This window comes from Palaemon carinicauda, chromosome 3 (assembly GCF_036898095.1).
Source record: "Palaemon carinicauda isolate YSFRI2023 chromosome 3, ASM3689809v2, whole genome shotgun sequence".
Lineage (NCBI taxonomy): Eukaryota > Metazoa > Arthropoda > Malacostraca > Decapoda > Palaemonidae > Palaemon > Palaemon carinicauda.
The window spans coordinates 126,265,821-126,282,611 of NC_090727.1; the positions used below are offsets into that span (position 1 = coordinate 126,265,821).

General features: G+C 41.6%; 1 protein-coding gene across 1 annotated transcript in view; it reads left to right on the forward strand.

Annotated features, from left to right (window-relative positions):
- The window catches only part of LOC137638477 (probable RNA-binding protein EIF1AD), a 44,374-nt gene that overhangs the window by 10,072 nt on the left and 17,511 nt on the right, over nucleotides 1-16,791 (forward strand). The gene's annotated exons all lie outside the window — the stretch shown is intronic.

The following is a 16,791-nucleotide window of genomic DNA, read 5'->3' on the forward strand; positions in this document are numbered from 1 at the left end:
GTTTGTAAAACACTATTCACAGGCTGTCTTCCATTTAGATAATCCCTTCATCAAAGGGGGAGGGCCGTGACAGGCCCTAGAGAATACAGTTGGGTTACCCTACCGACACCTACCACTCGCGCTCACCAGGTCATCCTTCTGATTTGGAACTTGCATACAAGTTGAGTTTTTTGGGCACAGTGTTTTTTCGAAGAGTTTCTCGTTATTTCAACATGACTGACGTTGCTACTTCACCCTTACCTATGTTAAGTACCATAGTTTGTTTTGGCAGCTTTTGACAGTACCGGGCATTTGTTCTGTTTCCAATATGGTGGTTTTTAGTTTTGGAAGCGATTGTCCTGCCGAGGTATCGGCAGCCATTTTGGGTTATGTTCGCTTCGGTAAATATTCTAGTTATTTTTGCCCATCTGGTACTCTGTCATCTAGGTTATATCACTTACGTTTTATGGCCTTTTTGTGTAAATGGATTTTCAGTCTTAGAGACTGAAGAATGGTGTGAAATTAAGAATATATATCAGTCAATTGGTAGTGAAGTTTTGGGACATGCAGTTACAAAGAGAAAACCATGGATATCAAATGATACGTGGGATGTTATAAAAAGGAGACCAATACAGAAATTAATTGGTGAAAGTTTTCGAGGAAGTAATGAAAATCACTGGGTAGAGCATGCTAAGTATTGATAGTGAAGTCAAAAGAAAAGCCAGGAATGACTGAGAGAGTATTTAAACAGGAAAGCAAATGAGGCTGACAAAGGTATGAATTCAGGGAGTGGCAATGATGTAAGAATTGTTCAGAAAATTATTAATGAAATCTCTACGGGGCAAAGAAGATGAAGCAAATTGTATACCCATCAAAAAGAAGGATGGATCTGTTATAACAACAGCAGATGAAGAAAGGCAGTGTTGGATGGAACACCTTATAGTCCATGAGCCAGACACTCAAATTTTGGATTTGACTACCACTAAGGGGGACTAATGGCCATTGTGTTTTTTACTTAGCTTAGTGTCTGAGGTACATGAAAACATGTGATGGACATTTCAGAAGTCCAGCTTAATACCCTTATGGCGGCCATCTTTAAAGATGGCCGCCGTTTTTACCAAAATTGACCAATGTCAGAAATTTGCCTCCTGCCTTCCATAATTTTGTTTCAGACCAAATCTAATTGTTTGATATTAAAGTATACAAGATTATCAAGGAGAAATACGTACTTTTGGGTGAATTTATAACATAATTTATTTTCAAATCATAAAGAATATGAGAAAAAATCACAAATTTTTGCATTTTTTCAACTTTTTTTTTTCATTTTCCTCGTATTTGTCCATAAGTTTAGTTCTTACTTAAGTATTACCTGACTCTTAGCCTAATTAAGTACCTCCTTGTAAAAATATATGCTAATCCACATGAAATATTTACATACAAATGACATGTGCAATCTCATTCAGATATTCCCCTCCATCTACGACATTGAATTATATACATACTTGTATATATTATGGCAAACATACTGTCCCTAGTAAATTGTTTTATGCTTTGAGTAAAATTCAACATATTATAAACTTATTATGGCATATTAAAAACACACATTACATATAATGAAATGGGTGTTCTCTTTTTGTACCTGATCCACAATTTGATATTCAGTCCTCATCACTTTCGGAATCCTCAGAATCTAGTTCTATTTCTTCTTCTTCATCAACCATGTTGGAACATGCTGTAAGCTTACAGGCTGCTGTGCATTTAAGTCCATTTATAATGCATGAGCAGTTTGCTGGTTGACACTGTCTGGAACATTTGCAGGACATTAAACGGAGGACAACTTCTGGGGCTGGCATACTCGTCATCCACTGAATCAGCAGATTCCCTTCACTCATTGTCCATCCATGGCCATCTTTTGGATTTGGAATACAAGGGAAGTTTTCAAGGCTATTCCTCCAAATGGCTGACTGGTAATTAGCACGAAGTGTGTGCTGGTACAAAGTGTTCTGGCAAGGTGGTAACTGGCCTGATTCAACATCCCCTTGGCGGCTCTGAAACATTTCGTACCTTAGTTGATTAACTCTCAGACACTTTGTGTTGCGCGAATACAATTTACATGTGAATTCTTCAATGAGTTCAAATATTGCACCAGAAAGCTGCCAACTTGAACCAAGTTCAGAGAAAGCCAGTTGATATTTCTGGTTTTGAATGATTAGTTTTAAAGCCTTCAGCTTGCCTTGTCCAGCCAATGCACTAATAGTGTCGCATCCAGTCCATGCATGAAGGCCCAATAACGCATGTCTCACACCATCCCTATAGCACTACTCAATTTGCTGGTGTCGACCAGTCTGATGCGCAGTTTAGTGCCCCTTCTTATGAATATTTGACTCTTTATCAGATGGCTCAGAGCAAGACAAATGATTAAAACATCTGTGTCATCTGATATTAATAGCAGTGAGTTGAATTCTTCTCCTGCATGCTTAGCATGTAGAAGCAAACGAGTATCAGCTTCTTCTTGACTTGATGCCAGTTCTTCAACTATTTGACAGTCATTCTGGGTGAGTTTCAGACATTTGTTTCCAAATGTTACAAACATGACTTTCTCTCCAAGTTTCACTCTCTTCTCTGGATCTTTCCAGCTTTCAGCCAGGAATGCAGTCAGGTTGTTCTTGCTTTCTGTACAAGTGAGCAGCCTCCTCCAATTCTTTATCTTATGGCCTGGTCTAATCTGCTTAAATGCTATACCCATCTGTGAACCATGTCCACGGCTTTCCCGTTCAGCAGTCTTGATTGATTGGTCTGAATAGATATCAAACACTATATCAATTCTTTTACTTTTTTGGCTTGCATAAAGAATCTGGCTAAGCACTTTATCTGATAACTCATCAAAAGTATGATTCTCTCCTTGGGTCTTTTGAATGAGAGCCATGGCATCAATAATTGTAGCATGAGGCTCACTTATTTCTTCTGCTGGATGTACTTTTCCTTCCAAATGCTTCCCCAAAACATCCTTATTGGTTTTCTTCATAGTGCCATCAGCATTAGCTAGTGCCCAAGGTAGAGGACCAAGAGGGTGACTGAAAACATCTAACATGTCCAACTTACGGTTCTGTGCTATCAGAAGCATGTTACCAAAAACCCGGCGATCTGCCTTGAGCATTACTTCAGTCTTTGTTCCTTTGATAGTTATTCCTTTCTTCATGTTGTGGAAGGTTTTCAGGTTCAGTCTGTTTATGGTATCATAGAATCCCTCCCCCTGCTGTAGACGCTGTACTTGAAACTTTAGGTACGCTTCCTCTCCCTTTTGTTTTGCTGACAATAAATCCTGGGAGACCTCTGGGGGCGCAACTGATCCAGTGGAAAGGCTGACTACATCTAAGGGGTCTTGCTGGAAAGGATTGATCCAGTTATTTTCAAGCAGATCTACTAGTGATGATACGTCAGCTTCATCTCTCATAATGCGAGTTACTTCAAGGTCTGGATGACTTAGACTTGAACAATGGATGGATATTCTTTCCCGTAACTGCCTCACAGCAGCAGCTCGGTGTTCTGCTGTTAAATAATAGCGAGACACAGTACCAGGTTTAAGACTAAATCCACGTGTACCACCAGCAGTTTGGGTGTCCTTGTTGACAGTTTCTTCAGTAGTTTGGTCTACTGCAATGCGTGCAAATGGATTAGTTGAACTGAGTTGTACTGAAAATCCACCATTAAGAAAATGAGCATACAACTGTGGAAAATTCTCCTTCAAATGAGTCATCTGTGCATAGTACACAGGGAGATATCTGGCATAGTTGGTTTTGTCCATTGCAAAACACCAAGGAATTACCTCACGAATGCATGCTATATGAAGCAGCCAGTCACCTTCCCTGTCAGCTCGCAAGAGCCCAAGAAGTGTCTCAACCATTTCTATGTATGTCATCCAGTATGATGCAACGGACCCTTGTTTTTCATGTCACACATATATTCATGGAACAGCTGCAAGACTCTTTTGCAAGAGTTGTTTTCCAATACATCATGAAAAATTGAAGCACAAATGTTCTGATGCAGTTCATTTAGTACACCTTTAGCTTCAGATAAACATGGTAGAGCATCAGGGTGTTTATCTTCTAGCCATTCCTGAAATGCATGCCAGGCAAGCCTCATTAAGGCTTCATACATGAGCTTATGAAAACGTACTGCTCTGTTGTATTGTTTTCCTTCTAGCACTTTGTTAATAGATCCCTCAGCAATAACTCCAGATTCCACAGCTAAATCCCGTAGTCCTGCATCACCATACATTTTTCCAATTGTAGACATAAAATTGCATATTGTGTGGAAATTCCCCATCATTAATACAATCTTTCCATATTTTTCTGGATACTTCCATGCAATTTCTGTTGCCTTAGCAAACAAAGCTTGATCCAGGACAACTGCTATGCTGTCTAGGTGGAGTGATGACTGAATAGTGATGGATTGATGGAGGATTTCCTGTACAGTTGTCATTTCTGTTGCAGGAGCATTTATTGTTGGTAGGTACCCAACTGTGTCTGATGCAACTGGAATATTGTCTCTGGTTAAAATGTTGAAGCCTGTCCACGAACTTACTGTTTGATTTGTTGGGTCCTGTGCTCGCTCTATTATAAATAGAATATTTCTCTGCTGTGCCCTCCAAGCAGCATCCTTTAATACTTCAGAAAGGTCAGCTGGTGTTACTGGTGTTGGATCATTCCTTTTGCCTGCAGTATACACTGGAAGTGGTATGTTAGAGGATCTGATTGTTCTCTTCTTGTCTTTTTTTCTGATGGATAATTGTGGTTTAGGTGGGGCACATGTCATCGATTTGGCCTGTAAAATTATTCCATTCACACGATGTGAAGTTCCTGCTCCACTGAGTACCTCCTCTTGTCTGTCAATGTTATCAAATGCTAGCACTGTAGGAACACCAGGATGGATATCTGAAGGTAATGGGAGCCTATTGTTATCTGTGTTCTCTAGCTTTTCAAGACAGAGTGCAGTGTCAATTTCTTCTAAAACTGAATATGAACATGAATGTCCCAATCGATTCAATGTTTTAATCAGCTCAACATTTCCTGTAAGCGTTTTTACAACCAAAGGAAGCAGGACATGCTTGGGTGTAAGCACCTTACATACAGTCACGCCAGAGATAATGTCTTGAGCAATAGACCATGACAACCTATTAACACGCAAGGTGGGTGTCTGTTCTTTTCCACAAAGTAAGATGCAGAGAAACTTCATGAGATTGTCTGGTGTAGGCAAATATCCTTCACTAAGTTCTTGAGGGTGTGGAGGCCACGTTTGTTCTGGGATTTCACATTTTATTTCATGGCGTAAAAACTGGGCAATCTTGACTATTAAACAATCAAAGTCATCATTTTGGGTATATGCCTGAAGTTTGTTCTTTAACAGTACATTTTCATTAATGACTGATTCGTACGACAAATTGTCAGGTCTCAGATAGACCAGGCGAGATATGGTGAAGAAATGTAATGCCTCTCCAAACTCAGCCTCAAGTTTACGGCGTAAATGGTTCTTTGTGGCATCTGTAACTTCATATATTCCTTTCTGTTTCATGAAGGTTATAACCTTTGATGTGAGCTCAGTTAAGGGAAGAATTCGTGGTTTATTGAAAAGATCATTACGAATAAATTCACTCAACATTTTCATAGCTGCTTTCTCCACTTTTTGGTATGGATCCTCTTCCTGCTGGTTGTCAGGTTTAGTACGAGTGTAGCCTTTGTAACAGGATTTATGATAGTGTGCCTCTGCTGCAACAATGTCTCTTGATGTGATAGCAAGGATTCTTTCATCCATACGTTGAGTGGCAATGTCCCTAATCCTTTTATCAGCTCTTAGTTCAACTGCTGGTTTTAATGGCTCCCTGGTACTTGTATGTTTCACATATTTTGATGTTTTCAAACAGAATATGCACACCTTATCATACACTGTAGATTGAGGGGCAGGGCCTTGTCGGGATGATTGCCTAGGCATAAAGGCATCATCTTCTTTGAGTTCCAAACTTTCTTGGTTTCTTAGCTTATCCAGTGCCTTTTTATGAGTGAAATTAGATCTGCATTTTCTATGATATAGTACACTTGATAAAGCTTTTGGGAATTCTTGTGCCAAGCTAAGTATTGGTTCAAAGTTTCTTATTTCTGCAGCTTCACGTAGGGTAATCCAGGAGGCTTCATCTTGAGGACTACTTAGTTCATTCAGTGTGGACACTTTCCCACATATAACACAGCTCTTAGGGTCCATTCTTGGTCGCTTTGTTGTTACTTCTTCATCAGCCATTTTGGTAGCCAAATAAGTCAAGCCTGAAAAAAATATTTAGGGGCCGTTCAAATATTATATCGCCATCATATTAAATGTGTCAATAATTATAAATATTTATTAATTCTTTTCTGAATTCTCTCAAAACACAAAAAAAGACAAAGCATTGAATAAGTGAGCAAATATGAACAAAATGAATTACTTAAATATATAGGTAATGGCATATATACATATATATACATATATACATATATATATATATATATATATATATATATATATATATATATATATATATGACACTAGTTTTTAATTTGACAAAGCTGTGAACAGAGAAATACATGGTGACCATTTGATATTTCAACAAATAACAATATTCAGAGGGTGAATATGAGCAAAACATGAAAAAAAAATTTAATGAAAATGCGACTATTCACACAAAATAATGAAAAAAATGAGAGAAAAATAAAATTTTTCACAATATTTTACTGGATATAAACAAATGAGTAACAGATAACCACTCCAAAAGTATGCCATTTGATGCATTATGTTATATACAACAAATTTATAACATTTAGGCATTGTTTCTACTGAATTAAAAGTGAACAAGAAGCATTCTTTGGAGATACATAATAATTTTTTGGTTAGGGCAGCCATCTTTAAAGATGGCCGCCAAAATGCTATTAAGCTGGGCTTCTGCAATGTCCATCACATATTTTCATACAACCTATATACCAAGCTTACTGAAAAACATAGTGGTTATTAGTCCCCCAATATGGTAGTCAAATCTTGCCTGGCTCATGGACTATTAGTGAGGTCATGAGGAGATATGAAGGGAATAATTTGATTGATATATCTGAAGCTGATGAAGACCTTGATATACCCATGAATGAATTTAGTATGTTCAAGTCGAAGCTATCATTAAAAAACTCAGGAGAGGGAAAGCCCCTGGTTATGATGGAATAACTGCTAATGATACTGGCTAAAATTGAAGTGACCCCCTGAATACTTGCAAGATTATTTTGTAGAATGTGGCATGAAGAAGGAAAACCTGATGAATGGGAATTAGGAGTGTTGGTGAAAATGGCTAGAAAAGGAGACCCGACTGATTGCAGTAATTACAGAGGCATCACACTTGCATCAGTTGTTATGGAAATGTATAGTATGCTTATTCTAAAGAAACTAGAGAGAAAGATCGATGAAATGCTGAGATGGACAAGCAGAATTTAGAAACAGCAGAAGTTTTTCTGACTCAAATTTTCACTTTAAGACATGTACAACAATGCATAGACAGTAGAAATCCACTTTTGATGGCATTTGTGGACTATGAAAAAACCTTTGATAGTGTGCACTGACCAATTTTGTGGATAGTCCTGCGTTATTATGAAATTCCTATTAAATATGAGCATGGCAAGTGCAAAGTTAATGTTAGTGGATTCCTATCAAATGAATTTAGATAAAACACCGGAGCACTCCAAGGGAATGTGTTGCCACCTATGTTGTTTATCCTCCTCATGGATTTTGTAATGCATAGAGCAGTTGGAGTAGTGGAGAAGGATTGGACTGGGTAATAGGAAAAAGCTGATTTAGAGTATGCGGATGACGCTGTCCTTATTAGCAGAACGCCACAGGATTTGCAATGCTTGCTTATCAGAATGCATGCATGAAATATCAAAGGAGGTTGGGCTCAAGATAAATAGAAGAAAGGCAGATGATGAGAATGGAATATGCAATGGAGGATGAAATATCATTTGAAGGAGGAAGGATTAGAGTTAGAATCATTTGAATATTTAGGCAACTATGATCTAATACAGGGTCTTTAGAATTGGAGTTTAATGAAAGATTGTAAAAAGCAAATCAGACAATGGCTAGGAAAAAATTGGAAATCATATCGCCTGAAATTACATATAAAACTCAGGCTATATATCAGTTCAATGAGATCAGTTTTAATGTATGGACATGAGTCATGGTATGGCAATGAAACAATCTCCAACAGATTTAGTAGATTTGAGAATAATGCCCTCAGAAGTATATTGGGAGTTGAATGACAGGACAGGATTATAATTGAAACTATAAAAGATTACTGGAGTACCATATGTGGATGAGATCATGGTGAGGGGTAGATGGAGATGGTTTGGGCATGCTCTTCGCACTCCCAATGAGAGATTAGTTCACCGAACATTTAACTGGGCTCCACAAGGTACTAGAAGAGTTGGAAGACCCAGGCCTACATGGCTGAGGACTATGAAGCATGAAGTCAGAGATAATGAATGGAGAAGTATTGAAATAAAAGCTCAAGATAGAGTCGACAGGCGAAATCTAACCAAGGCCCTTTGCGTCAATAGGCGTAGGCGGAGCTGATGATGATATGTGAATATATAACATATTTGCCATACAAGTCTTGTTTGGGTTCTACGAGTATGTAACTTTCATAGCTAATCTCATCTTTGGAACACTTTAGCTAATTTTCTACTTTACTATGTATTTACAGCATTTGTGGTTTCTTTCGTGATTAGATTTTTCAGATTTTTTTCATAAATGTTACTTATCTTGTTCCTTGTGACAAGGTACTACCTTTAGATGAACGGTTAGTGTGGTCTTTGTATCATAATTGTCTTTTGAGTTTGTCCTAAGTGGAAATGAAATAGGTTTCAGTAAATATCCATGTTTTTTTTCTTTAAATCTATGCCTTACAGTATGGCAGGATCAGAATATCTGTATAGCAGTGTATGACCTTATTGTATGGTTCTTAGGCTTAGGTAGATGCTGTAGTAATGGTTTGATCTTGTCCTGGAGTTTGAGGGCACACACATGCTGAGATTTTGGTTGCTCCATCTGTAATGGGAGCAAGTTGATTAAAGAGCATTTGCTAGAACTACTTTATCAGGATTTGAGATGTAGAAAGCTGCAGAGTTGAGAAAGTTGGGAGAACATCTTGGTTCTTCTTGGAACAGTGGGAATTTTGACCTACCCAGATAAAATTAGATTGCTTATCGGCTCTCTGTCCCTTTAATTGGAATTACTCTAAGGAGGAAATCTTAGATTTTAAATTCTGGTTGCACCAGATAGGGAATCTCTGAAATATATTAAAGAAATTTTGGTAATGCCAGAAATTGAGGCCTACTTTTTTGGGCTCAAGCCATGTCGTCCTGATGGAAGGTTCCTATTAGTAGCTTCCTAAGGGATATTTGACTACAGTGATATTCCCAGAGAAATTACCTTTAGGTCTCCAGAATTCTACTTCTGGTGCGAATATCCTTAAAATTTCTCTTAAGGATATCACATAAATCAGGGGACGTATATCTTGACACATAGCAATCTTCACCCCGAATAGCGTTTTCGCCTCGAGGGGGAAGAGTGGCAAAAATAGAAGGGGAGCCGTTATCAAGGTTAGCCTTTCTCCCATACTACTATTGAGTATCTAGATGTCGCCATATCCAAGATGGCGGTTATTCCTATTTTTGTAGCGAATTCGCACGGTGGTATTCCCTGTTGATCCAACATTTTGATTGAATTTGTGAGGATTTATTATGCAATCTCCAGCTTCTTTCACCTCTGGAAAGTTGACTATTTATTCTTTACAGTGTATAGTTTTTAGCTCCTGCTCCACAGTGAAATTAGAGTAATTTATTGTGTTTAGGAGCTAGGCCTGTCACCGGAGGCACCATGGGCGCTATCCTTCATTATGCTTGTGTTATTTAGTTAGCAGAATGATTCCCTGTTGTAATAGCATTAATAATTTATGAAAGCTATTTAGGCACAATTATACTAGTAAAGATATTTATTTTATGCATAATTTCCTCTTCCTTTTGTCGATCGTATACGTTAGAGTTTCAGCGATTTACAATAGGTAACCGAGATCTCGCATTGCCTAGGCTACCTAGCCTAGGCAATGTAGTATACTTTCAGACATTTTCCCCGGTTACCCTCTTGTATCGTTTTATTGATTCAATGGGAGATAATACATCTCTTAGAATTATATAACTCGATACTTGTCTCCTGTGGAGATTTAAGGGTAATCCCTCCTTCCCTCTGAGTGCCGCCATAGGCGGCAACCCTTTCTGGTCTTGCCATAGAGTAGTTCACTCCAGCTTGAGTAGGGTTTTTCTGTCTCCCACCTTTGCCGGTGAGAGCCCGGCTTTGGTTTTCGACAGAATCTCAGAGTATTCAATCTTTTTCCTGGCGGCAGTGCTACAGGGTGAGTAGTCACTCCCCTGCCGGCTTAGCTGCCAGCATAGGAGGCTAAGCCTCCCTAGGCTGCACCTGAAGTGGTAGTATGATGCCACCACCTTTTCCCCTGTGGTCTAGAAGACTAGTCCTGTGTTGGCAGACCCTAGGCTGAAGAATAGACATTCTTCTGCCGCCTAGGATGGCGCCGACACTTAAACGATGTTTCTCCTGTGTTGAGAGGCAGTGGCAATCCTGCTGCCGCCTCTTAACACCATTTCGGCAGACCCTAGGCTGAAGAATAGATATTCTTCTGCTGCCTAGGATGGCGCCGATATCGAAACAGAGTTTCTTCCTTGTGTGGTAGTGGCAGAAACCTTGCTGACTTCTTCCACACTTTATACAGGACCCTTTTCTCTGCCCCTCTGTCCTTTAGCGATGACTTAGACATTGCATTCCTTGTGGCCGTCGTCGTGCAATCTCACCGCTTGCCGGTGGGTTGCGGGGCTGGCCGGGCTCCTACATAAGCAGCTGTTTAGCCACTCAGTCTTTCCCTTACGGACATAAGGACCTGGGAAGGTTGTGCCGGCTATGGCGGCTGCCGATGGGAGACCCCTCTGCCGCTGAAGGTTCTTCAGTCCTCCCTTGCACTGCCATCCAAAGTCCTGTAACCGGCAATGCCGGCTACGGTCTTTGCGGCTGGATGGAAGCCTGAATGATGCATTCTCCCCTTCCATTTGAACATTCTTTCTGGAGGAAGGCATTAAGTTTATATACTTACATCCTTATTTAGTGTAAACATACATTGTAATAAGGCAGTCCTTCACTCCATGCTTTCTCTCTCTCTCTATCAGCTAGTGCCGCTAGGTACTAAGCTAACCGGAAGCATGCCGGCCGGGCCGGTGCCGTCAGGTACCTACGCGGTCGACGGCATGCCGACTGTACCAGTGCCGCCGGGTACTAACCAGCCGGCTATATGCCGGCCGGACTGTGCCGCCAGGGATTAGCTCTGCCGGCGATATGCCGGCTGAACTACAGTATATGATTATACAGTAGCCAGTATATTTGCAGTAGAGTATATACTGTATATATTGTATATATTATACAGTGGTTATTTTCCAACATACTTGTGTATCCTTGCCCAGTCTTTTGCTGAGACCAATCCTATATTGAAAGAATAGAATTCCTTCAATACTCTGATTAGAAATCAGTTTACAACTTACCCTATAATATTAAATATTTTAGAAGGATCAGTGGTAGTACATTTTTTTATCCCTAAAGGTTAGAACCCTTCTCTTTGAGTTTCCCTGATCAGGAAACTCTATAGTCTTAATATTGGAGGGGAAGGTCACAGCAATTGGCTGGGTGGGATATATAAGTATGAGTCTTTTCTATTTTCTAGTTCAGTCCGCGACATGCCGGCCGGACTGTGCCGCCAGGTGCTAGCCATGCTAGCAACACACCGGCTGAACTACAGGATATGATTATACAGTAGCCATTATATTTGCAATATTGTATATACTGCAAACAGAAAACTATAGTATTATTATACTGTTGTTAATTTCTAACATACCTTGTGTACCCTTGTACAGCCTTTTGCTGAGACTGAACCTATATTGAGAGAATAGAATTCCTTCAATACTCTGATTGGAAATCAGTTAATACTTACCCCACAATATTAAATAATTGGAAGGGTCAGTGGCAGTGTACACTTTTCTATCCCTAGGGGTTAGAACCCTTCTCTTTCGAGTTGCCGTGATAGAGGAAACTCTATCTTTAATATTGGGGGGAGGTTACAGCAATTGGCTGGGAAGGATACACAAGTATGTGTCTTTCCATATTTCTTTCTAGCTTACTATCCTAAGCTATAATGATTAAAATATGAATAATTGCATATTTGTTTATCATGTGAGATAAACAATCGTATACTCATTTTATTTTCCTTTCTTAACAGGAGGAACCCCAGATTAAATGCGATGTGATCTTCTGCAATCGTAGGAGTAAGTACTTCTACGGTCATAAAGCATGCAGGTCTCATGCCCCCTGCACCATTATTACCGAATCCCTGCAATATTGGGACCCCCAAGTCTGCAATATCTGCCGGACCCTGTCAATGGAATTTAGGGATACGGCACGTAAAAAGCTATGCAAGTGGGTAAGATAGTTCCAGAAGAACTCTCCGGGACCATACCTACCTAACGATAGGATGCGTAGCCTACTGTTCCCGAAAGTGGGTAGTGAAATGGTTGTGCCCCAAGCACGACTTGCACCTCCCTGCGTCCAGATTGCTATCGAGACGGATGTCAGGGAGGCGTTGCAGAGTATGGACATCCACCAGAAGGTAAGGATGTCGGAAGTGTCTATGGACACTGAAAAGGATCTATTGGAAGATCATCCCGAGGAGGAGTCTACCCTACCTCTGGAAGAAGTTGATGATGTCGTGTCGGAATTTCTTCCATCTGTGCCGGCCCCGGAGCCGTTACCCTCGACGTCTTCACCTTCTACCCCTCCATTGGACAACATGAGCTAGGCGCTGGCCCATCTTACGGATTTAATGGAGAACATTCGCAAACAAGGCGAAAGAAGGGAAGCGAAATTCAAGAGAGAGCTTCGTGAAGCTCCACTTATCACCTCCCGAGGGTCATTCAAGTGACCCAGAGGCCAAGACCTCCTGACCTGCTCCAAAACCAATCCCTGGAGGTATGCGGAGCTTATGCAGATTTCGAACGGCAAACTCTACATCTCAGAAAAGATGGGAGCTGTCCCCTTAGACGACATCCAGTTTTGGCCAAGCTTTAACGCTTTTCCTGATTGCTTCATTCGATTGAAGCATGAACCAATGTCAAAAGAGGAGACAGAACCGAAGGAGATCATGGTTTTCGACCACAATAAGGTACAGGCTCTCTTGACAAGTAGCCTGAGAAAGGCGGGCTATTCGATGTCGAAAGTGTCTGCCTTGAGCAAGAAACACCCTACCTTTCTTGCTCCTGCTTCAATAACATTCCCCTTTACGTGGAAGGCATTTAAATCTGTTGCCAAGGCAGTGGAGGCAGGCAAACCATGCCCTGCACTTGAGGAGTGCAGGCCTCTGTTGCTAGCCTTGCCCATGCAGGAGAAGGAAAGGAAGGAAGCCCACCTAACCTTCTCAGTAGGGAAACTGGACGCGGACATCGCTGGACGACAGTTTAGCGAGAATCTCCCTTAACTCTCTGATTTTCTCTTGTGCAAGGAACAAGAGACGAAGGAGAGACTTGCGGCCTCTTTATCCTTACAAAAGTGCATAGAGATGTGTGCAGGCCAACAAAGTATCCCAGACATGCTCATGGTCCTGGCCAAAATGCATATGGCCACCTTAGTAAAAGTCCTGTATGCTTTCATGAAGGCTAGGAGAGCCTGTAGAGAGTTCGTGTTCGCTGCTGCAACAGTGAAACATGAACCCAGGAAGCTGATATCTTCGAACATCTGGGGTAAAGACCTCTTTCAGAACGAAGTAGTTAGAGAGGTAGTCGAGAAAGCCATCACGGAGAATAGGAATCTTCTCCAGAAGTGGGGCATCTCATTGAAGAGGAAGTCTTCCCCGGATGTGGGTCCCCAACCTAAAAGGAAGACGAAGAAGTCTAGACTTTTCCCTCGGCCTGCTCAACAACATCCCACAGTTACTACGACCGCGGTGCCCCAGGTAGGCGGTCGAGGAGGTAAACCCTCCGATCAATTGAAGCAAGGAGACGCTTCCGGTAGGAGGGAGGCTCTAACAATTTCAGGATCGTTGGACCTTCGATCCTTGGGCCCAAGGCCTAATCAAATTCCAGGGAAGGCTGTTTTGTGGTCCCAAGAAGGACTCAAGAAAACTCAGAGTCATTCTGGACTTGTCGCCACTCAACAAGCACGTAAGAAACAGCAAGTTCAGGATGTTAATCCTTCTACACATAAGGACCCTATTACAAAAAGGGGCGTTCACAGTCTCAATTGACCTGACAGATGCCTATTGGCACCTTCTAGTCAGAAGCCCCCTCTCCTCCTACCTAGGATTCAAGTTAAAGAAGATAAAGTATGTTCTAAGAGCCATACTCTTCGGACTAAACATAGTCCCAAGTATCTTCATGAAACGGCTAGGCGCAGTCATGTAACAACTATGCCCAGAAACTATTCAGGTACCAGAGTACCTGGACAACTGGTTGGTGCGGGCAGCATCCGAAACGGCTGGTCTGCAAGCATCCAAAGCAGTAACCAAGTTCCTGGAACATCTTGGATGCAAAATCAACTTCAAGAAGTCTCGACTATCTCCAGCTCAAGGGTTTCAATGACCGGAAAATCATTGAGACCTGAGGTCACATTGTCCCTCCATTCTCTCAAGGGAGAGGAAGAAAATCGCAGGGTCTGTCAAAAGACTAATGTAATCCGAAAAGATTTTAAGACGCCAACAGCAAAGAGTATTGGGCTGTCTTCAGTTCGCAGCAGTAACAGACCCAGTGCTAAGAGCACAGCTGAAAGATGCGTCAGGAGTCTGGAGAAGAAACGCATCAAACGCTCGAAGAGATCTAAAATGACTGAAATCGGCCTTATTTTAATCACTTCTCAACCCATGGTCAAAGACCAAGAGCCTAAGGAGGACTGTGCCCTGACAACCACCTCTGCCGTCGAGGACCATCCACATGGATGCCTTGACGGAAGAATGGTGAGTTCACTCCCATCACAGGAAAGTACAAGGGTCTCGGTCATCCCTGTTCAAGGCCTTCCTTATCAACATTTTGGAAGCCATGGCAGTCCTTCTTATGTCGGGAAAACTCTCCCCTCGCAAACCAGCCCTCATCAGGCTGATCTTGGACAGTGAAGTGATAGTGAGACGTCTGAACCGACAAGGCTCAAGATCGTCCCATATAATCCATGTGATATTAGCCATCCTTCGTCTAGAGAGATGGCATCTATCAGCAGTTCACTTACAAAGGATCCGCAATGTGACAGCGGATGCTCTACTCAGGCTCAAGCCGATAGAGTCAGAATAGTCTACAGACGCACTCAGTCTCCTCCATATTGGAACAAGTCCTGGAACTGAAAATCCACCTCTTCGTGATGAGCGTCATCAAGAAACTACCTCGATATGTAACCCCATACGAGGACCCTCTAGAGGCCCTGTCTCTTCCATCCAATCTCCTGCAGAAGGCCCTCAACATGCTGAGATCCTTCCAAGGAACGGCAGCTCTAGTGGCTCCCAAGTGACCCAAGAGGAACTGGTTCCCTCTACCGATGGAACTGAGGCTGAGGCTGGTCCTTGTACCGAACCCAGCTCAACGGGTTCTGAAGTCGACTGTCTTCGCTTCATCACAGAGACCCCAAAACCTTCGTTTCATGATTTTCTCGCCCTAGCGGTTAAGAAAAGATTTGGGATCTCAAAAGGCAGTATAGACTTCCTAGAAGAATACAAGTCTTAAGTCAATTAGAAGACAATATGAATCGTCTTGGAAAAAGTGGGTTGCTTTTGTTAAAGCAAAAGGACCGAAAGGTCCTTTATCCACCTTCATAGTCAAGGTCTGGCTGGCAACACGATAACTACGTGCAAGTCAGCCCTGACTAGACCTATTCTATACGCCTTTCAAGTTGATCTGATGAACGAAATCTTTAACAAGATCCTGAAGGCATGCGCTAGACTTAGGCCTGCAGCTCCTCCGAAACCTATTTCATGGTCTTTGGACAAGGTCCTACATTATGCTTCATCTGTGAACAATGAAGATTGTTCTCTCAAGGATCTAATCCAGAAGGTTATTTTCCTGTTTGCTATAGCCTCAGGGGCTAGAGTTAGTGAAATAGTAGCCCTATCAAGAAATGAGGGCCACATTCAGTTCACAGAAGTGGGAGAACTGAATCTCTTTCCTGTTCCAGCTTTTCTCGTCAAAAACGAGCTACCCACTAAAAGATGGGGTCCCTGGAGAATCTGCCCTCTGAAGGAAGATGTCTCTCTATGTCCAGTAGTGTCTAAAGGTCTATCTTCGTAGAACTTCTGACTTCTGGGGAGGACAGCTCTTCAAAGGAGAAACTTCAGGATCAAACTTATCGCTAAAACAACTGAGGCCGAAGCTCACCTACTTCATTCGCAGAGCGGATCCTGACAGTACACCCGCAGGTCGTGATCCGAGAAAAATTGCTTCATCACTGAACTTTTTTCAGTATATGGAATTCGAGCATCTTCGTTCATATACTGGATGGAAATCATCCAGTGTTCTACGAACATTACGCAAAGCAAGTCCACGAACTGAAGCAATATGTGGTGGCGGCAGGTAGTGTATTAAAACCTGTCGTCTAGTGCTGCGATGAACAGTTAATTGATTGGGACTATCAATTAGGGTGAAAAGGTATTGACACTTCCAGTGCGATACCTTT